This window comes from Piliocolobus tephrosceles, chromosome X (genome assembly GCF_002776525.5).
Source record: "Piliocolobus tephrosceles isolate RC106 chromosome X, ASM277652v3, whole genome shotgun sequence".
Taxonomy (NCBI): Eukaryota; Metazoa; Chordata; class Mammalia; order Primates; family Cercopithecidae; genus Piliocolobus; species Piliocolobus tephrosceles.
Window position 1 is genome coordinate 73,695,334 of NC_045455.1, and position 24,791 is coordinate 73,720,124.

Sequence of the window (24,791 nt, forward strand, 5' to 3'; positions counted from 1 at the left end):
AAGCTCAAGAAATGTGCTACTAGAAGTCTTAAGAAGCTCAAGAAATGTGCCACTAGGAGTCTTAAGAGCACTGTCTCACGGTACTTAATTTGTCCAAATAACTATGGTTGAATCCAGAGAGAGACCTAGCTCTAAAAGTATTGTAGGTGTTGCTTTTGGCCCATTAGATTTATAAGAAACTCACAAAAGTTTTGATGGTACTATACTGACAAAAGGATCACCAGTTTATACTAAAAGATACTCAGACTATTCAAAATGTAAGAAAACCTCTAGGTCTCTAATTTCCACAATCCGGAAACAGGCTAAGAAAATTGTTTAAAGCACACAGGAGTAGCCAAGGGGGTAGAAAAGACCACCCAGATGGTACAGAACAGAGCCTTAGGAAACAACGGACTGGGGAGTCACTTCCAGGTGGCAGAACCGAGGCCTAATCAAGAATATTTCCTCCTCTGGAAGAGAAGGTCCTGGCAGCATTTTCAGGGATAGAATTCAGGATTGTTATGAGCCAGTGCCTCTTACTAGCTTGCCATTCTTCCACTTTTTGAATGGGATTGTCTACTATACTTATTCTGTCCTTTCTTACCCTAATGCATTAGGTTGGAAGGTCAAATTTCTTGTCTTTTTAACTCATAGATCTTCAACACAAAGCAACTGTACCCAAGGAGCCGCATTCGGACCTGTTTTACACCTTGAGATCCTGGACCTTGAGCCTGATGCTATGATTAGATGAGACCTTTAAGGATCTTGGGAAGAGGGAGAGAGTGTATTTTACATATGAGAATAAAAGAAAAAGTTGGAGCCAGAGTGTGAACGTTCGTTTCCTATCAGTTTCCCTTCCAATTCCTGTATCAGTTTTACATTGCTACACATAATGCTACATAACTGACCACACAAAAATGAGTGGCTAAAACAACCATCATTTATTGTCTCACAGGCCTACAAGTTTGTAATTCAAGTTGGAAATTTCTCCTGATCTTGGTTGGACTCACTTACATGTTTTCTAGGTCAGTTGGCTCTCAGCTGAGACTCACGTTTCTGGTGGTGGTTGGCTAGTGGTTGGCTTGGGGCAATAAGGTCATATGACCTCAGCTTTGTCAATCCCACTCTCCCCCACATCTTTCTCATTCTTCCAGCAGGCTAACCCTAGCCTATACTCATGGTTAGCATATGGTAAATGCCAAATGACAGCATTAACTTAAGCATACCCTGAGAATGACCCTATACAGCAGGTGCACCTGAATGTGTATTCTGAGCTAGGGGGTTTGGGAGTGGCCAGTCTGGAGATTCATTCTTTGTCTATGAGGAACATCTGAACTCCCTGCCTGTCCAGTGGAACATGGGCTGTATGGGGGACGGAGACCCCGAGATTGGGGTTGCATGAAAATTGCCAAGTGGAGGCTGTCAGGAAAGGGTGTTAAGTGAAAATGCTATATAAGCCACATGTTTTTTGCAAGCGGTTGTGGTTCTCCTGCCCAGCCCACCACCACTAGGCCATGCAATTATTCTGTCCAGCCCATCGCCTCTGGACTCTCTCCCCTGTATGTAAGCCCCCAGTAAAACTCATGTCTCATTCACTGGCTCTGGGTCTCTTCTTCGGTCTCTTGAACCTGGTACCATCCCCAGTGGAGTCTATAGGGGTTCAGTGCAACAGTTATGATGAAGGAGCCAGGGAAGATTAAGATTTGTAGTTATAAAGAGCAGCAAGACAGCAAGCCTCAACGCACAAGGACTTTCTCAGTCTCTGCTTGCATCATGCCTGTTAACTGCTGATCAGCCAAAATAAGTCACATATCTAAGCCCAGAAAAAAGGAGTGGACACATCAATATAATCAACCTACCATAATTCCCAAACTGTGTCCCATGGAAACTAGCATCCCCAAGACATTATCAGATGTTCCCCTTAAAAAAAATTCTATGGTCATATATGTTTATGAAATGCTGCTTATTACATTCTCTTATTAAGTCACACCCATTAGCCTATCAAAGGCTCTAAGAATTCCTATTCTGTTTACCTTGATTTAACTGGTGTCTCCTACAATTATTTAGCCATGAAACACATTAATTATTTAAAATCCTAAACACATCTTGAGAACTGTTCTATGAATCACAATCTGAGTAACACCAGTCTATGTTATAAAAAGTCACTGTAATAACTGCATTATGATAAGGAGCTTTACGAGGCCTAGAAGTTTTCATGACACAGGTAAGTAAACCACTAATAATAATGATTTTCTCTACTTTCATATGAGAAAACCAAGAATCAGAAAAGTTAAGCAAGACCCACAGAAAAGGAGCAGCAAAGCTGTGCTGTATCCTCACATCTGCCTGATTCCAAACACCTATCATCTTATCTCTTTATCTCCCTACTTGTCAAGGGTGGAACGTCAGACACCATGAGAAACGGCAGACAGAGCAGCACAAGGTGATGGTCTCATAGCCAGGAAGCTGGCTTTAGTCCTGGCTTGGCCACTGACTAAATGATCTTGAGCAAGTGACAGCCTCTTAAATACTTTCGATAGGAAACACCATTCTCTATGCTCCCATACAGCTAGAAGAATCTGGGAAAGATTTTTGTGAACAGTCTTTGGGACACAGAAATCTTCTGAAGCTTCCCCATGTGCCACAGTAAAAATGACCTCCAATGTACTGCCCTGTCATAAATCTAGTCCTGAACATAACAAATTCATTTTTTAATTTGTTTATTTCAATCACTTAAGATATTCAAAATAGCCTTTGGGCTGAAACTCATCCCTTGTCCTTTCTAATTTTCCAGTGAAATCTCAATGATGTATTCCAGTGAGGGTATATTAATATTCTGAAGAAATAGAATACCTGCATTGTAGACTCTAATTTTAGAACATTCATCACTGAGATGGCTTTCTCCTTCCTGTCCTAATTTTTTTTTTCAGATTGTCAGGCTGTTGAAGTATACTAAAGTAGGGGGTGACTTTCCTCTATGAAACATTTCTCTCTTGAGGTCCTGCCCTTTGTGAGGACTGGAGGGAGGCCCAGGAAACGGAGGATCCGCAGCCCTTGGCCACTCTGAGTTTGTACTCTAACTGGGGAGATCAAATGAGGAGCCGAAAGCCCCAGCTGAACAGCGGGAACAAAGTCACTTCATCAAAGCCATTTCACCGTCATGGACTCTGTCCTGGCTGAATGTTACCATCATGCTGAGGCCATCGGTGAACTGGTCCCAAAGTCATTTCCAAATCAATTCTGAAATACATCTAGTTTGGGTGAGGCAGCGCCCGCAGCACCACACAAGACATTCAAGCAAATTCATCGTCTTGGAGGAAACATCCAAACACATTTGAGCCTCCTGTTCTCCTATGAGGAGCAATGCGACTCCTGTGCTGTTATTGCCGCCAGTGTAACAGTCCGTACCAGGGCTGCTTACTCTTCCTTTAAGGCACGGAGGGCTGCCACAGCAGGATTTCTCAGCCTCGGCACTACTAATATTTTGAGCCGAGTATTTTCTTGTGGGGCTGCCCTGTGCATTGTGGGATGTTTAGCAGCTCTAGACACCCACTAGATGACGACAGCAACCCCGGCCCCCTTCATGACAATCAAAGACTCCAGACATTTCCAAAAGTCCCCTTGGGGGCAAAATCTCCACTGGCTAAGAACAACTGCTCCAGAGTATGAGAGAAGAAAAAAATAAAAACACCTTTTTATTTTTTTTTTGGTAAAAACTGATCCCACCCCCGACCACCACCAGGTAACGACCGTGGGGTGCCAAGCTTCCCTCCAAGCCCCTGCCCTTGTGTCCAGCGGAGACATCTCAACAGCTGTTCACACTAAAAGCCCTCATCATTTAACAGCTGTTCTTTTCTCTTTTCCACTTGTCCTCGACTGCCAACACCTTTCGCTGCTCTACTCACCAGGTTTTATAGCTCTTCATTAGGCTTCCAGTGGGGAGAATGTTCTCCAAGCTTTTATAGCCATCACTCTTGACCGATTTGGGATGAATTTAGTGGCAAAACTGGGGAAGGCACAATGAAGTCTTGCGTCCTAGAGGTGACTAATCAAAGTCATGTGTCAAGCATGTGTCCTCCAGTGCCTTCCTTTTCAGGGTGAATTTTCTGTGGACCCATCTAAGCACATTCTCAAGACCTCCACCTCTACAGAGCTAGGGTCAAACTATAGGTCTTAAAAAGTCCTGAGTCTCAGAAAGGTAGTATCCTTTGCTTTAAATCATAAAGTGGTAAGATGGGAGAACAAGGATTTAAGGGTGGATCCACCCTTACATGAAATGAAAATGCCGCTGCATTTTCCTTCACCAACACACCAACCACACTCCTCCAGAAAACGAGAAGCAATGATTCAGGAACAACATGAAGGGCATTCCACATTTCTTCCCGCCTTCCTCACATACTAGAACACACATGAACAATTTTATATGCCTACAACATGAAATCAATAGATTTGATATTATATCAAATAATTGTTCTTTTTTATTTCTTTGGAGATAGAGTCTCGTTCTGTTGCCCAGGCTGGAGTGTAGTGGCATGATCTTGGCTCACTGTAACCTCCGTCTCCCAGATTCAAGTGATTCTCCTGCCTCAGCCTCCCGAGTACCTGGGATTATAGACGCGTGCCACCATGCCTCGCGAATTTTTGTATTTTTAGTAGAGACAGGGTTTCACCATTTTGCCCAGGCAGGTCTCAAACTCCTGACCTCAGGTGATCCACCCATCTCAGCCTCCCAAAGTGCTGGATATGTTTTAATATACACGTTTTAATTTTAAAAACATAACATTTACTCTGTGGCACATCCTCATTTAATCCTCATAACAACCTAGCAGCAAATACCCTATTCCTATTTAACAGTTGAGTAAACAGAGGCAGCACAATGTTTGCAACTTCCCCAAGATCACACAAGAGGCAGGGCTAATAAGAGGCAGGGCTGGGGAAGCTCCAGAATGTTCTAATTACCTTCTAGTCCTTTGTAGAGAAGGAAATGTTGAAATTAACTAAGTATATTAGTCACTTAATGTATTCGTGCCTCTCTCCAGAGAAGCAGAACAAATAGTTTGAGTGGGCAGATGGATAGATAGGTAGACAGACACTTATTTTAAGGTATGGTTCATGCAAATATGAAGTCTGGGAAATCCAAAATCTGTAGGGCAGGTAGGCAGACGGTAAATACAGATAAGAGTCAATGCTACAGCCTTGAGTCCAAAATCTTCAGGGCAGGCCAGCAGGATGGAAACTGGCAGAATTTCTATGTTGCCGTCTTGAAGCAAACATTGCTGCTGCTTTAGGAAACTGGTCTTTGTTCTTAAGACCTTCAACAGATTGGATGAGGCCCATCTACTTTATGGAGGGTAATCTACTTTATTCCAAGTCTACTCATTGAAATGTTAATCACATCTAAAAATTACCTTCACAGCAACATCTAGACAAGTGTTTGAACAAATAATGGGCCACCACAGCCCAGCCAAGTTGACACACAGAACTAACCATCACCCCAAGGAATAAGAATAAGGCAGAAGTATTATTCTTGGCATCCATTGATTGCTCAAAGGGAAGCTGACCCTTTCAATTCCAGGTGCTTTGCTCAATGTGTCAAAAATAAGAACAAAGCAGTAGAAGAGCCACAAAGAGGATTATCACAGACACTAGAGGGAACATGTCAAAGTCCAGCACTTTCCTCAAAGGAAGGCGGAGGGGAGCAATGCAGGGAGTGACAACCCAGGATGCCACAGGAATGAACAACAGGGTGGCTTACTGCCTTGAAATCTATGCTTGGAGATTCGATCTGACTTTAGGTAGGTCTAAATGTTAACATGTTAACAGGGCATGCCAACATCATGGGCATAATGGAATCCTGACGGGCTCTGAACCAGCTTCCCACCTAGACTCTTCTTCTATCATCCAAAATGGCTTGTAAGGGTGCTTGGGGTGGTAAGCACAGGAAAATACCCTCTGAGCTCCTTCAGATCATTTCATCTGGTGACAAGCCTATGGGGCCCGAGCGTAAGTTAACACGCTTCCTTTGCAAGAGAGTATTTCCACTGCCTACAGTCCCGTCTGCTGCTGTCTGCATCCCTGGCTTGCTTTCAGTGATTTTACGTTGTTGAGGTGTTTTGGTTTTAATATGATTTCCTCCTAACAAAAATGATTAGTGGAGAGAGGTCCTGTGTGATGTTATGTATTAAAAACTGGCTTGGGATCCAGGTGTCAGCTTCTTCCTACAAATCAGCTCAAAGCTGGTTCCAGTTCTCTTTGCTATGCTCACACTGGCCTCTGGAGAGCAAAATGTCCATGTGTAAAGATTTTGTGAAATGGTCATATTAAAACACACACACACACACACACACAGATACAGAGAGATGACTCAGTTGTTCAGGAGGGAGACTATAGCTCCAGATATATTCCCAGTTCTCCTCCTTGCTATGTGACCTTGGGTACTTTACTACTCTGTGCCTTGGTTTATCCACTTAATACTTAAATGGTAATAAGACTTGTCAGTCTTCTTCCTATCAGTAGTAAGTTAGGATGTTAGAACACTCCGTAATCTTAAAGTATGTAAATCAAGCACAGCAAGATACAGAAACCATCAATATCATCATTTTAGGTCAAAAACAAGTTTTAAATTCCAGGTTCTGGTGATGAAAGGCTAGTGGTCAGAAACACTCTCAGCTGGCCCACAGCTCTTGTCTCCATGTTTAACGTGCTCGCCTTCAGATCAAGGAGTCTTTAATGAAAGACGACCTCAGAGTACACTAGCATTGCTGTAACAGCAGATTGACAAAAATGGAGACAGATGGCTGCTCAGCAGCAGGTTTTTAAAATGAATTTACTGTTTATGAAATGTGCTAGATTGATGGTACCAGTGACTGAGTCTACTGCTTAAAGGGAGAGATCAGTGGGAACAAGGACAATGACCAGGGCAGCCTCCCCTCCATCCCCTTGCCCCTGCTAATCCCAGGCAGGAGGTTCAGGCTAGATACCAAGTCCCCAGAAGGGAAACAGTATATGGACTTAGGGTGACACCATGGAATAAGAAAACAGATTCAGCCCCATTTGTTCTTTACATTGGCAAAGAAAATGTCAGTGAGCCCCAGTTGTGTGAAGACAGAGGAAAGCTGAGGGCTCTTCCCCTGGTAACTGTCCTGTGTTGATTTCTTGGGAAATAGCTTGAGGGTGGGGAGAATGCATTCCCCAAAAGCAATGCGCACAGTCTTTATAGCATAATCATTAAAGAGACAGTGACTGTCCCCATCAAATCCCCTGAAGTTCAACAAGCCCCAACATCATTCCTTCCAATTCTGTATGATCATCAGGCAGTCCTCCCAGGCTGTGGCGAGTTTTATGATGACCTTCTTTAATGTTGTCAAATAATTTCTGCCCATCCCTAATAGCCTCATTCTATTTCCTCAACCACTTTCTTGAAAGAGACTGAAACTTTGTAAAACCACCTCTGGCACTTTTGAGGCACCTCTAGCATCTTTTGTCAGGCATTGTGGGTGAAGAATATAAGGAAAGATCACAGCTGAGGAAAAGTGACCCTAAATCAAGGAGAGCTAGGTCTCTGTGACCTGCAAGTGTCACTGCCTGAGAGCTTTGAAAGTGCTCCCTCTATTGTCAACCTGGGGTTCTTTCATCTTTTTACTGACTACATGGTTTGGCACCGTAATGGATTTGCATTTGTGTGTATCATAAAAGTATTCCTGAGACACCCAGCCCTAAGTGAATCAGGTATGACTGTAAATTGAAAAAGCGCTCTGGTTTGACCCTCAAGATACAGCAGCAATCTTTACAAAGTGCACAGCCCGTGTGCTTCTGGGAGCCTCAGATGCTTGCCCCAACAGTCCCGGTCTGACTTGCCAGGGACTTGCCAGTCCTGTCTGACTTGCCAGGGCTTGCCACATATAGGACACTGTCCCTGATGCAGCCCGGTACAAGGGCTTTGCATGCCACAGCAGAACCTCTTTCGGACATGGCTGGACAACCTAGTCAGAAGAACTGGACAATAGGACCTATAGTGACAGCCACCAGAAAGGAGAATCTACAGAAACTGGGAGAAACTCCAAGGCCAGACACCAGGCGGAGGTGTGAGGTTGGAGAACAGCAAGAAGCAGGCAATGGGAATAGCAGAGGCAGACCAACATCACCGTCATCACAATGGTGGAGAGGCAGGTCAGGGAACAATCTGTCCTGCTCTCTTGATCTGCCCGGCCTTGCGGAGACCTTGTCTATAAAATACTGAACTGGTTTCCAGTCTCCCTGGCTTCCATGTATTTTGTGTTTTTTAAGTGGGTTAACCTTAGCATGCTCCTGTTTCTTGAATCTCACAAGAGCCTAATACAAGTATCATCTCACTGCAGCTAAGACCAGTGGAATGTAAGGGTCAGTGCCTGCCCTGACCTGGATTTATACTGGCTACTAACACTAGTGTGAGTCTCCTAAATAGCCTGTGGCTAGGGGAGGATTTATTCACTCACTTCTTCAGGCATTCAGCAGTCTTTCTGAATGCCTGTTATGTGCTAAGAATCTGCCAGGAACTACAGATACAAAAGATAATTAGAAACGGACCTCAATCTCAAGAGCATCCCCAAAATGCAAACTTCCCTGTCTGCAGTTCTGATTGTCAGGCAGCTTGCAGATGCAAAGGTTTCCCATCCTCAATATTTTCAGTCACAGACTATGGAACAAACACCATGGTTATATAAACACACCTTCACTGCCAGTGGATCAACAAGAGCTTAGGAGGGTTTAGCGATATAGACAATTGGGAAGAGAAAATTAGAGGGAAACATCTAAGGCAAATGATTGGAAGTTTAGCTCTTCTACTCAAAAGAGCCCAACAAAAATCAAAGATAAGCAGAAAAAAAGACACAAGCCCTAAATACTGCAAAACACTTTTTTAATGATATGTTTCTAATAGAAATGCAATTCCAACCTGCCCAGATTTGGTCAGCAGATGGGAGAAGGAGGGTAATGAAGGGTTTATTGAGATACGAGGAAGCCCGGATCGAAAAGAAAGTAGAAAATAACTGTTTTCCCTGGTAATATTCTAGGGAAGGAAAGGGCCGCTGTTAGCCCCCAAAACACTTCTGTGTACATTAGAAAAAGACGCCTTCTCCGGGCAGACAAAATCCCATGCCAGCACTTACGCCTCAGCCAGCATAGTGTAGCTGCATTTCTGCCCTCTTTTCTCCTCTTGCCAAGGGTTCCCTGTGCACAACTTATAAACCCTTCATGTCACAGAGAAGGGAGGAAAAGGGAGAGAAACAGACAAGAATCACTCAGAAACTGAGATAGAGACAAGGAGGAAGAAAGAAGAGAAAGAAACGCAGGAGAGAGGGGAGAAAAACTCAAGACAGAAAAAAGGAGGAGAAAGGGTGCAAATGCACACGCACACCAGACGCTTCAGACTTGTTTCTCTATGGTCAACTAACGCTTGGTAGTGAGAGAGGCCAGGCCAGGCGGCTCCTCTAAAACATTCGTTTGGGTTTAAACGAACACATTCGTCTTAAGGACTGACTCTCGCGATGCACTGGGCTTGAGACTCTGGACACAGATCCAGGAAATGGGCTTCCTGTCCTAAAAGGCCTACTGCCCATTGGGGGAGCACAAAATGAAATAAAATGTCTACTGACCACTCTGGGAGCACCAAGGTACACAGTTAACTCTGACCAGAAAGGCTCCTTTCGGGCAAAGGCATGGAAGTCTTATGACTTTATTACACATTTAGAAAGTCAAGCTTGACCAGAAAAAAACAACCAACTAACCATCCACCCATCCACCTACCAATCAACCAGGCAGGGTCCCTCGTCATATTACTAAGGTGTGTAGTTGCTGGAGGCTTTAATAAAAATGCCAGCTGTCTTGTCAGACAGTTTCAACCATCACCCTTTTCTGTTAAAAACAAAAACAGCTGATCTAATTCACTCCACCTGCATCACCACGGCCACAAAAATGTCCCTCCCACCTACCGCCATCTGCTGTGCAGCCTCATTTTGGAGATTCCTGTAATAGTATGGGGGAGAATCTTCTTATAGCACATGACATTTCCTCGATCACTACCTTGGTTACCAATTTAAAATCTTCCAAGCAGCTAAAACTTAGAAACATCTCTGTTGTTTAAAATCCTCCAAATATAGCTGAAAACAGCCCTGGTCATCGTCAACTCTGTTCGTTAGCTGAGGAAATACCTAACAGTCAACTGGGAGCTACGCCCTATAAACATGAGCCGGGCGTGTGTGGACGTATGCAGGAGGAGAGATGCTACAAGAGGGAGAATGAACAAAACAAAACCCACCTGCTGCATGTTTTTTATCATAGCCAGCGCTCCAGGGTCCCAGTTTTTTGTTTCTCATGGTAATTCATTCAACACACACTTGCCAAGCCCTCACCTGAGTATTAAATACTGAGCGAGGTTTTGTAGATACAGCAGCGAATGAAAGAGACTTAATTCCTGGCCTCAAGAAATTGACAATCTCATTTATAAAAAGAACTACAGCACACAATAAATTAATTATTCAATAAGCATTACTGAGTAGTAACCACAAGTGTGACTGAGGCAAAGTACAAGGCTCTAGGCAAGTGTGTAACTGGGGCATCTGATAAGGTTTGCAAGACAGAGAAGAGCCCCACAAGGCATACACCTAAATTAAGACAAGAAAACTTGTCATGTTGAATCCCTGTTCACTTCAGTAGGGACAGCACTAAGTTCAAGAAACCAAAGAAGAGTCCCAGAACCAGCAAATGAGAAACAGGGTTTTATCAGTGGGGAACTTACCCAAAGAGACGGTGCGGTGGCAGCAGGCTAGACAAGAGAACCAACGCTGCTTGTTAAAAAGCATGCCGTTTGTACAGCACCTTCACTTAGAACCCTCTCCCAACAATCCCCACCTGGCAACCTTAATTTAACCCAACACAAAAGGGCCTAGATCCCCTGTATGACCCAGGTTCCAGGGAACAGGCTGGGGGCTCAGGTGTTCCTCACTGATAAAGAATGACTCTCCGGGTTGGCCGCTCCCAGATTCCTGAGCTTGGAACCCACATTCAGATGTGTCTGCCATAAGGGTCATTCTCAGGGTATGCTTGTTAAGTTATTGCTATCAGATGTGTCTACCATGCACCACTAAATAGGAGTTAGCCTGACAAAGAGGTAGCTGAGAGCAGGCCAAAGAGAGAACAGCCCACACTGAAAACCTTGAGGCCAGTGTGACTTCCACCCAGATCCTGAGAAGTGATGGTGGAGTATGTGGGGGTTAGATCACGGGCTCATAAGGCCAACTTAAGAGTAACCTCTGTTTGCTGTCTTTGAGTCTCAAGTATGGTTTTTGTTTTCGTCTCGGTTGTCTGAACAAGAAATATCTAGAAAGAAGTACCTGATCTTTATTGTGAGATGGCTGCATCATGTGAATGCATCCTAAAAATGTCAATACAAAGAAGACAACCTTTGCATTTCAAAATATAGGACTACGTGACACTCCAGTAGACCCTTCCCTACCTTCTCAGTTTCAAATACAGCTGTCCAAGAGACCCCACCCCCGCCCCCCGCCCGCCTCTCTTAGCAATGCATTCAGAGCTTCCAGTAATTTCCACTAACTTGAGCTTCCTGACAGCTCACCTAAGGCTGCCCTGCTTCTCTGTGGGAACAGAGCACAGCCTCTTAATGTTAACATCATCAGTTCCCTCTAAGAAGGTTTAATAGCACAAATGGCTTTAGTATATCCTCTTTGGGTCTACATTCCTGCCATTTATTCATTTTAATTCCTTTCTCATTCATTTTAATCAGTGAAATACTTAGAAAAAAAAAGAAAAGCTAGGAGACGAAAATCCCAGAATTATAAGTTTAATAGTCCAAAAATGTATAAAAGATTTCAGTTCTTTTAAATTCCCTTCCCCTAGTCAGATTCAACTAAAGGCACATAATAGAGGGAGTCAAGGTATTCCTCTGACATTTACAATATAGGATTTTGCAGCTGAGTAAGAAATTGGCAGAAATCTTTCCGTTTCTGGCATTGCCAGAATGAGATACAGTGTGGTCTCCAGGGATGGGAGTTAAGTTCTGTGCTGGATTTCAACTCCGTTTAACTGCCAGTGGTAGTCGACAGCAGTCGTGATGATTCCTAGGCTGCAGGAAGGCGGTGTGTGGTCAGTGATAGGGTACAGGAGTGCTGCGTCACAGTAAGCATGCCACTCATTTCCCATTCCTGGCAGAGTTCTTGAGAAAATTCACGAGGTTTTGAGCTTGACAACCTGTGGTTGAATGCTGGCTTAGCTATTTACCAGGTTTATAATCTTGAAATTGAAAGGACAAGACCATAGAAGGGTCATCAGTCCCCGGGTCACTAACATCTGCTCTGACCTGGGGAACATTTTTCCAGTCCTCACTACTGAATGCACACAAACATGGTCACTCGAACAGTAATAACTCACATTTGATTCCTCTGTGGCCCTGCAGGATCACTTCACCTTTGGAAATTCTTTGCAAGTCTTTCTATAGGTCTCTATAAAGTCATCATCACAGGTGCATAAACAGGTCTATTCCTGCAAGTGCCTCTAGCCTACCAGGCTTAAAGGATCTTGCTGCCTCTCCCAGAAGTAGCCCATTTCCCTTCATATACCCCATGGCAAAACAGTCCCCAACGAATGGTCTTGCAGGTACAGTGGGGACCACTGCTCCTCCATCAGGTAGCACTCTGATCCCAGGAACCCTCTCAGTGCCTAGCTGGATTGTGATGTGCGGCAGAATTCTAAGAATGACTCACAGTGTGGGTCCTTGTGAGTGTAAGTGGGATCTGTAAATATGAGCGATCACTTCTGTGATTATGCTACCTTATTTGGCAAAAGAAAGATTATCCGGGTGGGTCCAACATAAACCTAAGGAACTCTTTAAAAGCAGAGTTTTCTCCCGCTAATGGTAGAGAGAGAAGGCAGAGAGAGTCAAAGCACAAGAAGGATTTGAAGTGCTGTTGCTTGCTTGAAGATGGACGGGCAACGTGGGGGAGAAATGCAGGTGCCTCTAGAAGCTGAAAGTGGCTCCCAGATGACAGCCAGAAAAAACATGGGAACCTCAGCCCTGCAACTGCAAGGAACTTAATTCTGCTACAACCTGAATGAGCTTGATACAGATTTTTCCCCAGAACCTCCAGATAAGAGTCCAGCTCAACCAAGACCTTAACATCAGCTGTATGAGACCCTAAGCAGAGAACACAGCCAAGGCTGCCTGCACTTCTGACCTACAGAACTGTGACGTAATGATGCTGTCTGGTATTGTGTTACACACGATAGAAAACTAATGCCTGGTGAAAGGGGAAGAACAACATTCCCAGAGCAGTGTTGTGCCCACACTCATATTTTATAGTTCGGGTAAATGAATCTTTCTGATCCTATTTACAACCTCATTGTTTTCCAAAGACCAGACATGTGTCCAGTGGGCATTGGGCCTAAAGATAGTCATTATTTTGCTTTCAGAATTACCTTTCTCAGCTACTGGTTAAAACTCTTGTAGGCCTTATTTCCTTCTGACGAGTTCCTGTAGAAGGCTTTCCAATTCCACATTGAAGAGATGTATGAGGTTATCTTGATTCATTTACTCCTTCATTTATTCATTAAACAGTGGAAGCCCATCACAAGCCAAGCTCTGTTCTAGGTTCTGGATACAAAGAAGGAACACATTAAAGTCCTATCTCTCATTTCCATAAGGGGCAAAGAGGCAAACAGATACATATCTATATTAGGTGATGCCAAGTGCCATGAAGAAAAATAAAGCAGGATAAGGGGATTAAGAGCAACCCGAGAGCGGAGAACGAATTTTACAGAGTGGTCTGCAAAACCTGAGAGGGGTGCCATTTGAGCAGGTGAAGAATTAGCCATGCAGCTGTGTGGGGGAAGAACATTGCAGTCGGGGAATTTGAGGGTAAGGGTGCCGAGGTGGGGCAGTGCTTGGCACGTTCAAGGACTGACATTGCTGGAGAGAAATGAGCAAGGAGGAGAGAAGCAGCAAATGAAACTAGTGAAGTATCAGGGCTAGATCATGCCAGGCACTACAGGCCACTGAAGAACTTTGCATTTGACCCTGAATGAGATGGAAAACATTGGAGGGATTTAAACAGATGAGTTTCATGATCTGACTTGCATTTCTAGGGGAGGGGAGATACAGTGGAGGAAAGATGAGCTAGTGGGCTAGTATAGTTGTCCGCTGAGAGTGGATGGTGGCTTGTCAGGGAGGTAGTAAGGGAGATAATGGGAAGCTATTGGATTCTGGATATATTGGAAGATTGTGGTAACAGATTTGTAGATGTCCTAAATATGAAAGGTAAATGAAAGAGAAGAGTCCAGAACAGCATATGCCTCTGTCTGAACTCCAGCAGAAGACGTGACTGAAGTTGTTTCCCAGGAGACACCCAGGTTTCCAGTCTGTTCTACCAGTTCTCCAGGAGCCACCAACATTCCTAAAGCCCAGTGGAGACATCCACATTTCACTTGAGACCCCTGCTTTGATGAATAAAAATGTGGACACAGCCAAGCTTCTGTCAGGAGGCAAGAACCCAGGTGAGGCAAAATATTCCAAGAAACAAAGATCCCTGGCTCAGCAGTCAGTCTGTTTTTGTTAACCATGAAAGGGCAAAATGAAGCATGACAGTGGTTCCTCAGGCCCTAATTCTAACACATTTACACATTTCTGCCAAACTCGTTTGAGTATGACATTGAAGTATGAGGATGACGTCTGGAACTGCGTCCTAGGTGATCCTGAGTCTCAGCTGGAGAACTGGTCCAGACAGTATCACGGGTTCTGTACCACCTCAACCCAATCACTGCTTTCGTATATGAGCAGAGAACAAGCCTTGGAATCCTGGCATTAAAAATCACATGTGGTCTCTGAAGGTAGAGTGTCATTTTAGGAACAAGAGGAGAAGTCTGAATAGAAGAAACCTTTTATACAGCTAAAAAGAGCTAGTCTACACAAAATGGTGCAGAGCCATTTCTCCCAGCTCCTCCCACTAAACACACTATAAAATTTGGAAATAGTGCAGTAGGCCCCAAAGAAGACCAAAAAAAACAAGGTGAGCTGGTGTGGGATTCCAGGACTTGAAGAACAACACACAAGGAAAGTGATGGGGCATCTTGTGTCTCAAATCAGGCCAAGGGGCCAGCATGAGACAGCCAGTTACAGTAGGTGGTCAGTCCTAAAGCCTCTTGGTCCCCATAGTTCCAAGACTCTTCTCCCCAACTGAGAGACACTGGGTTGAAGGGCAGGGGGGAAGAGCCAGCAACCAAACTGACCCAAATAATACCACAAAGGTTCAGAAAATTAAAAAGCTAAAAAAAAAAAAAAAAAAAAAAAAACTTTAGCTCATAAATGATTCTGGTGTTTTTGTAGCTAAGGATTAATAGGATAGGCTGGCATTTATAGCAGAGTTGAGCTGCAGGACCAATAAAATGTTCTCAGTAAAAGGTTTTCTCTAGAAATAGAGATGTCCAGGTAGGGTTGCTAGCAGTGAAAGCCCTTAACCTTACCTTTATATTTTAAACACAGGCAGATTGAGGTTAAATTGAAATACACAATTTTATTGGTATACAGGAAGTAAGAAAGAGACATTGGTCTGTATAAAGCTCTAAAATAAAATGTGATTTTCAGCTAAGGTGCTTTGGGGGAATACACATAAAAGAAGCTTTTGAATAAAATTGAAATGTGCTTTTGAGCAACATTTCAGGGCAGTGGACCCCTACCTGTATCAAGAAAGCCTTACTATTTTCAGGACAATTTAAATATGAAAATAGACCATCTTCCTGAATCAGACCAGAATTTAGGATCCTAGTGCCATCATGAAAAGTATTATTACAGGTGAGCAATGAGAAACTTTCGATAGTTCCCAAACTGTCCATATCTGAAGCAATAAACATCATAAGGTTGCCAGTTATCTGAAACCAAGCTGGGGAAGAAAGTAAAGTGTTGGGGTGGGTGGGAAGAAGATTGGTTCACCAACATTTCAAAGAAAATAGAGGTCAGATATAAGAAATCAGTTAAGGATTAACTCAAGAATGTGAAATACAACATCCCATATGGAGTTGCTACGTAAACAAATAACCAAACTGCCCCTTCTCACCCTCCCTCTTCGAAGATAAGATCCCTCCATAAATGACCTGTTCTGTAAAGAACAGTGTGAAAAATCGGTTCTCATGAAAATTGATTTGAAGTTTTTTTGGGTGTTTGTTTTGTCTTGTTTTTTTTTTTTTTTTTTTTTCCTTTTTTGAGACAAAGTCTCGCTTTGTCACCCAGGCTGGAGTACAGCAGCGCAATCTTGGCTCACTGCACCTCCGCCTCCTGGGTATGAGCAATTCTTGTGCCTCAGCCTCCCAAGTAGCTGAAACTACAGGCACACGCCTCCAAGCCTAATTTTTTGGTAGAGATGGGATTTCACCATGTTAGCCAGGCTGGTCTCAAACTCTTGGCCTCAAGTTATCCGACCGCCTCAGCTTCCCAAAATGCTAGGATTACAGGCGTGAGCCACCACACCCAGCTGGAAAATCAATTTGGAATTTCAAGAAGAGAATTTCCCTAATACCACAAAGAGGTTTATAAAAACAAAAATTGTAGCTAATAAAATCTGGTTGGATATATGCCTTTCACAATGAAAAAGACTTCAAAATCTGTTGTACTTGTGTAGAGAAGTATTTTTTCAATCAATATGAAACTGAAGACCACCAAGTCTGCACAGGCTGAAACCTCTGTCAATTATTGAAAGGACAACTAGAGTCACACAGCCAACATCTCCCTGGAGCATGATGAAGGTGCTCACCGTCATCTCTCCAGCAACATCCTATGTGGTTTTCTGCAAGTGTCTTTCTCTTAATTTCTAAGATTTTAAAAATGTAAAGAATTTCTAGCTTGCTAAAGTCTATATTAAAAGAATGGAATATAATCCGCCAGATTAAAAGTGAGTTTAGGTTTTTTTGTGACTTTTTCTTCATTACAAAAATAGCACATACTCAATATAAAAAACCTTTGAAAATACAAAAATGTATAAAGAAGAAAATGTTTAAAAACCCTTAATCTCACCATCTAACATTAAGTTCATTAAAAATTGGTTTGTATCTTTCTGGCATTTTCCCTAAACATATAATTTTTTTAAAAATTGAAATCATGCTCCATGAAAAGTATGTATCATTTTCCTCTTTATATCTCTTATTCTTCTATATCAATAAATACTTTTCAGTACACGATTTTGAATCACCACATACTATTCTATCTCATAGATGTACCATACTTATCATCCTTATCATTGAATATTTAGTTCAGAACCAATTTTCTCTATTAAGAGTTTTAATGAATATCCTTGTATGTAAATATATTTTCTGCCTCTCTAATAATTTATTTCTGATTTGCTCACAGAATTAGAACGGCTGAATCAAAGGGTATAATGTGTTTAAGACCACGGGCTAACTGACACACTGCTTTTTAGAGAAGTGAACTAGATTATACTCTAATCGGCCATGTGTAAGAATGCTTGCTTTACCATATCCTTGAAAGAAATGATTCTTAACAAATTCGTGGGTAGGCCTCTGTTTCCAGCATCGGCCAACTAGATTGTTTCAAAGAAGCCTTCTGGCTGAGAATAACCCCAGAAGCAGGATAATACATGTTTTTAAAATATTTTTAAAGACATGAGACCTATCAAGAAAGTAAGACTTGTGAGGCAAAGATATGGCAGAGGAGAAAACCAAAAAAAAAAAAAACCCACAATTCAGGGTCACTTTGATACTTATGGCTGTTACTGATGTTCAAAGTGAAAGTGGCAGCTAAGAGTCTGAGAAACAGAGAAAGGCTTTTAACAGCTCCAGATTTAACGGTCAAAACTTGGAGATCACTAAGAAGGAGGGACCCTGGTAAACACCCTGGGCTTTCAGGATTGGAAGCCTAAAATGTATGGGTGAACCAGCAATAGACCACACCTCACAGTTAAGTCAAGCATGATTGGATTAAGGTGATCAGCTTCCTTGCCTAAATGCCTTCCAGAAATGAAGTAAATCCTCTCGGGAAGGGATAGGATAATCCAGAGCCACAAATTATCTCTGCCATTTTTCATGAAAAATATCTGAGAAGTTCAATAAAGAATAAATAGGTATACAAAAACACAAGGCTAATGAGAAAAGAAAATGAGAGAAAAAGAAACAGAAACAGAAACAGAGTGGCAACAACAAAAACAATCCAGATACTGTAGATATAAGACACAGCTAGATATGTTCAATAAATTAACAAGAAGTTCTAACAAGAGTTAGAACCAGAAAATATAAAAAAGAATCAAATTACATTCTAAAACTGAAAACTATCAGTGAAATATAAAACTCAATAGATGGCAACAACATAATTATCCATCAACAGATGAATGAATAAATAAAATATGGTACACGTATACATTGTTATTCAGAAATAAAAACAAATGAAGATTGATACATGGTACAACATGGATCCACCTTGAAAACTATGCTGAGTGAAAGAAACCAGCCACAAAATACCACATACTGAAAATGTCAAAAACAAGCAAACCTATAGAGACAGACAGCAGACTAGTGGTTGCCCAGAGGTGGGCATGATGGGAGGTTAAGTGGTGATGGCTAAGGGGTCAGGGTTTCTTTTCCAGGTAATAAAAATGTTCTAAAAATGTTCTAAATGTAAAAAAGAAATGTGGTGATGGATACACAACCATGTAAGTATACTAAAAGTCACTGAATTATACATTTTAAATGGGTGAATTGTATGGTGTGTGAATTAATGTCTCAATAAAGCTGTTTTTAAAAAATCCTCATAGCATGATTCCAAATGGATAGATTTAAAAGTCAGTTAGGTACAGTTCAAGACAGGTGTGGTGGTGCATGCCTCTTGTCCCAGCTACTTGAGAGGCTGAGGCAGGAGGAACACTTGGGCCCACTAGTTCGAGGTTACAGTGAGCTATTGCACACCATTGCACTCCAGCCTGGGTGATAGAGTGAGACCCTGTCTCTAAAAAAAAAAAAAAAAAGAACAGACAAGAAAAAGATACTATTAAAAAGATGGTTAGTAAACTGGAATATAGGCCAAAATAAAACATATTGACTGACACAAAGGGACAAAAAGATGGAAAATACAGGAAAAATACTTAAGAGTTATACGAGACATGGTGAAAAGTCTGACAGACCTATAATGGGAGTTCTAGGGGGAGAAAATAGAGCAAAAGTAACAGCTGAAGAAATAACCATGACCCTCAATGTTCCAACAGAAAAAGGATACTAACCAAGCTCCATTAGCCACCAGAAAGATAAGATACATAGAAGGAAATAGCACCTAGAAAATATCACACTTAAATTTTTGAAAATAAAAGCCAGGAGGAAATTAGAAAGGCAGGAAGATAAAGTCTCATTATAAAAAAAAGAAGATAAAGACATTTTTCAGTCGAACAAAACTAAGGAAAAAAATCACCGCAGAAGCTTCACACTAAAGGAAATACTGACTTTTTTTTTTTTTTTTTTTTTTTTTGAGATGGAGTCTTGCTCTTATCACCTAGGCTGGAGTGCAGTGGCACGATCTCGGCTCACTGCAGCCTCCGCCTTCTGGGTTCAAGCGATTCTCCTGCCTCAGCCTCCTGAGTAGCTGAGATTACAGGCACCTGCCACCATGCCCAGCTAATTTTTGTACTTTTAGTAGAGACGGGGTTTCGCCACGTTGGGCAGGCTGGTCTTGAACTCCTGACCTCAGGTGATCTGCCCGCCGTGGCCTCCCAAATTGCTGGGATTACAGGCATGAGCCACTGCACCCGGCCAATACTGATGTATTCTGTAGGTTGAAGAAAGATGACTTCTCAATGAAGCAAGGAGATGCCAAAAGGAGTTACAACCAAGAGAACTAGTGATTATATGGGTAAATGTAAAAGAATACTGACTCTATAACACAATCGCATCCTCTAGGATTTGAAATTTATATAGAATCAACACATATGACAACAATATTACATAAGTTGATGGGGAGGGAAGTAGATTTAAAGTCCTTACATTGTTTGGGAGAGGTAAAGGCATTGTTTTATTTTCTAAAAAGTCAGTAATTTAAGATAACTACTAAAAGAATATAAATATTAAGAGAGAACATTTGAATTATGAGAAATAATTAATTCACAAGAGCCAATAAAGATTAGAAAAAGAAAGATAACAAGTGGGAAAAATAGCCTTTACTAAAATACATTAGTAAATACAGTACATCTATATTACAAAGTCAAATTGAAATATAAAGATTGGTAGATTAGACTTAATAAAAATCAGCCATATACTGCTGATAGGAAACAGGTACTAATTATAAGAGCATTTAAATATTAAAAGTAAAGAATTGTGTGATGTGTGAACCCATTGGTCAGATAAAAAAAGAAGGAAGAGATAGGACACTGGAATGCTGAGCATAGAATTAGCTACTACAATTTATTAAATATCAGGAAAATAAACATTGAGGCAGGGTTAATTACCAGAGATAAATAAGGATGTTTCACAAGATAAAATGGTCAATCCACCAGGATCATGTACAATTCTGAAATTGTATGTACCTAACCCATACTTGTATGAAAATTGTGTAAAGCCAAAATAACAGAAGTAAAAGGACATGTAAAAAACTCACAATTACAATGAGAGATTATAACGTAACTCAATAATAGAACAAGCAAACAATAAATCAGTAAGGACACAGATTAGGGAAACAGGATTACAAAACGGGCCTAATTGACATATTTAGAACACTGCACATAATTTCAGAATGCACGTTTTTTTCAAGTGCACACAGAATATTTACCAAAATTGACCATATGTTGGAGAATAGGGCAGGTCTCAAAAATTTCAAAGGAAAAAAATCATACATGCTATATTCCTAGAGGACTCCAAAATTCACCTAGAAATTAACAACAAAAATAACTAGAAATATATTTGGAAAGTAAGACATCCAATGCTAAATAACCCAAGATTCAAATAAAAAATTATAATGGAAATTAGAAAATATTTTGAACTAAATGATAATGAAAATATATCAAAGTTTATGAATCACAGTCAAAGCCTTATTTAGAAGGAAATTTATGGTTTAATAATCTAGTCAAGAAAAAAGAAGTGGAAATCAATTTATCTGAGAAACTATTTCAAGAAGTTTTTAAAAAGCAAATTAAATTTAAATAAAAAATAAAAGATATTACTGAAATAAACATAGGAGAGGAGAAATTAAGGCAAAAAGTTGGTTCATTCAGTAGACTAATAGCCTAGATCAGGAATAAGATAACTTCTTCTGTAAAGGACCAGATAAATTTTTGGTTTTTTTTTTTTTTTTTTTTTTGGTTGTTGCAGACTTTACGGTCTCTGAAACTCTTTTATCTCTGGCACTGTGGTGCTGCTATAGATAATACATAAATGAATAAGTGTGATTGTGTCCCAACAAAACTTTATTTTATTAAAACAGACACCAGGCTACAGTTGGCCCAGGGCTGGAGCTGGCCAGCCCAGCAAAATGAGCCGTGGTTAGGGGTGTCAGTTTCCATGAAGAGAGAGCGCTCACACAACTAAAATTAGGACTGAGAAGGAGCACATCATTACAGGTCCTATTAGACATTAGAAAGCTCATAAGAGATCATTGTGAACAACTTTAGGCCAAATAATTTAAAATTTTAGATGAAATAAACCCTAAGGAAAGTGCAACTTATCAAAACCAAACGCAAACTCAAAATAGTTCTCTATCTATTGAAGCCTTCCCTTAATGAAAATTCTAGATCCAGGATTCACCAGAGACTTCCACGAACTATTTATGGAAAAAAATTACCTAAAATAGACAAATTCTGTAAAGTATTAAGAGACAATCCTCATCAAATCATTTTATGAGGACAGCATAACACTGAAACCAACATTTGCCAATGACATTACAATAAAAGACAATTAGAGCTCCAGCTCGCTCACATTTATACAGATGCAAAAAATGATATACAAAATTTTAGTAAATCAAATGTAGCCACCTACAAGAGAGATAACGCACCATGAACAATTTGGGTTTAAGAAAAAAAGTTGGGTTTCACATTCAAAAATCAATGTATTTTTAAAATAACTTCCAAAAGAGGCTACCACGGCCTCTAGGAAGGAGACACTCACCTTGCCCCTGAAGTTGTCCAGCAGGAGGAGGAGCTCAGTTCGCGGAAGCAGATGCCCATAGAGGCTTCTGGCAAAGCAGAAGCCAGAGCCTGAGCCCCTGGTTCCGTCTTCGGACCGCCACTAAGTGGAGACTGCGCTCAGCCAACAGCTAGTGCTGCCTGCACTGGCGTGTGCCGAAGTTTGCGCACGACTATGTACCAGCATCGAGGGCTGCAGTTTGAAGGGCTGGCTGGCCTGCTGGGCCTCGGCCTTTTCTGCCTCTGCTGCCTCACCCTGGCCATAGATGCATTTCGAAAGTCCAGGCCCTCACACCAGACACTGCGCTGACCTGGCCTGCCGCTAGGACCTGATGGTGACTGTTCGGACAACGGGCCGTTCACCACGCAGTTAATAAATGCTGGTCAGCCTCTCCTGCGCTTGGAGGACCAAGTGACAGTCTACCATTTGCTATCCCTTCGTCTTCCCCCAAACCACTTCCAACCAGGCAGACGGAGTGTGGGTATGGCACATCCAGGGGTGGCCGTGAGACGGGGGTCAACGTGTAGTAATGGGATGCTGGGTTGTCTGCCCATGCTGGAAGTGCTGAGATCTCTGCTGTTTGGGCCTCTTCGCAGTAGCAGCCTGTTGCTCTTGTGTCTGAAGTTGGTTCCTTCCTGTGGATTCTTGGTCTTGCTGACTTCAAGAATGAAGCTGGGGACCTTCCCTGTGAGTGTTACAGCTCTTAAAGGAGGCACGCACCCAGAGAGCAACCAGCAGCAAGATTTACTGTAAAGAGCAAAAGAACAAAGCTTCCACACCCTGAAAGGTGACTAGGGGATTGCCACTGCTGGCTTGGTGGGGGTGGCCAGCTTTTATTCCCTTATTTGTCCCTGCCCACATCCTGTTGATTGGTCCATTTTACAGTGTGGTGATTGGTCCATTTTACAAACCTCTAGCTAGCCATAGAGCACTGATTGTTGCGTTTTTACAGAGCACTGATTGGCGCATTTTACAAACCTCTAGCTAGCCACAGAGCGCTGATTGGCACGTTGTACAACCCTAACTACAGAGTGCTGATTGGTGCATTTTATAATCTTCTTGTAAGACAGAAAAGTTCTCCAAGTCCCCAACTGACCCAGAGGTCCAGCTGGCTTCACCTCTCATTCTTAGATGCCTTCATAGGGTATTTCCATAGTATACAGTTGCAGCGTGCTTGTGGGGCCTGCCCACAGTGACAGATCTGGAGGACTACAAGGCATTCTGTGGCTCCTCAGTGGTGATCCCTGCAGTTGCGGAAGGTTGGAATTCTATCACAAACTATAAGCGACTTCTGGATTCTGAGACAACCCACCTTACGCGGGATATCAGGCCTCAAATGGTGGTGGATATGTGTCATTTGACTCATGCCCTACACATCCCTTTGAAATCTTTAAAATAGAGAAATACCAAAGAGACTGAAACTGCTAAGAGAAGCAAACCCAGAAGGGAAGTCAGGCAAACAGGAAGAGGCAACTCTTCCCTTTTGTGTGATTTGCAAACTGAGCAAAGCTTCCCAGAAAGCCTTGAAGATCCTGCAGTTCTTAACACTGACCCAAGAGTTAGACTCTAACGGTTTAGGATGTTGTGGTAGGGCTTCATGGCCTGAGCTGCCAAAATTGATTAAACATTTCTGCAGTATATGGTATAGTCATACCTGAGAAAGATGTGGATTACCGTAGTACTTGAAGATCGGTTCCTTTGCATTTTTCAGAGAAGAGCCTAGAATTCTACAATATCTGTAATTATATGGACTTCTTTTGTAAGGAGCTCTTTGTAGTTTACCAGATAGTCATTTTATGCCTGGAATTGAAGTGTAATAAACTTAGTCTTACTGAATTGATCACAGATGATATACGTAAAGACAGTTTATTGTTTAGTAAGGCATTCTTTGGGTCTTCTCATTCAAATGATAGACTGTATCCTACAGAAATAAGTGTTTTAATATGTAAATTTTCTTAACTATCAGAGAAGTCATTTCATTAAACATTTTGAATTAATATCAAAGTGAGATATCGATAGGTTAGGAAGATAAAGGAAGCAACCTTGGTAGTCTGTCAGTTTCCCTCACAAATTACTGATGTTTTCTTAAAGTTAGCCTCACAGTCCACCTTATGTTATACACATATGACATTTTCTAAACTATGTACCATGGTTTCACTTGCTTTGGAATCTTTAAGTTCAAACTCCCCCCCCCCCCAACCCCTCATCCTTTAATTCATCTTTTCTATTTTCGTTCAATTTATATTATTCAACATTCTATAGCCATGTAAAATTCAGGTGTTTTTGCTTATTTACATACCTAACAACATTTTCACCAAATGCCTGATAGTCTGCCCAGATTCAAAACTATACAACATAATTAGAAGGAGAAATTTGATATGTGAGTATCAGTGGCAAATTTAAGAACACACGTCTTGTAAAAAGGGGCTCTTTATTCTCCAGCTGATTTTGCATTAAGGCTCATTGTTACCAGTTTTTTTAAAAAGAGAAGGCAGAAATCACAGATGTAAATGTAAAATTGTTGTATCCCTGGTGAAGAATTAAGAAAAAAACACAAGCTTAAAACTACTTTGGGGCAGATAAAACCATCTACAGCCCGATTTACCCTACTGGTAACCAGTTTGCAACCCCTGGAATGGGTTTTTGTTTTATTTTAAAAGCCTGTG

General features: G+C 41.7%; 1 long non-coding RNA gene across 1 annotated transcript in view; it reads right to left on the reverse strand.

The window, feature by feature from the left end:
- The window catches only part of LOC111523072, a 128,141-nt gene extending 105,225 nt beyond the window's left edge, over positions 1 to 22,916 (reverse strand). Inside the window, exons 1-2 of the long non-coding RNA XR_002725424.3 lie at positions 22,108 to 22,916; positions 13,447 to 13,621 (exon numbers count right to left, since the gene is read on the reverse strand). This is a non-coding gene — a long non-coding RNA (uncharacterized LOC111523072). The remainder of the gene's footprint in view (positions 1 to 13,446; positions 13,622 to 22,107) is intronic.
- Positions 22,917 to 24,791: the final 1,875 nt, after the last annotated feature.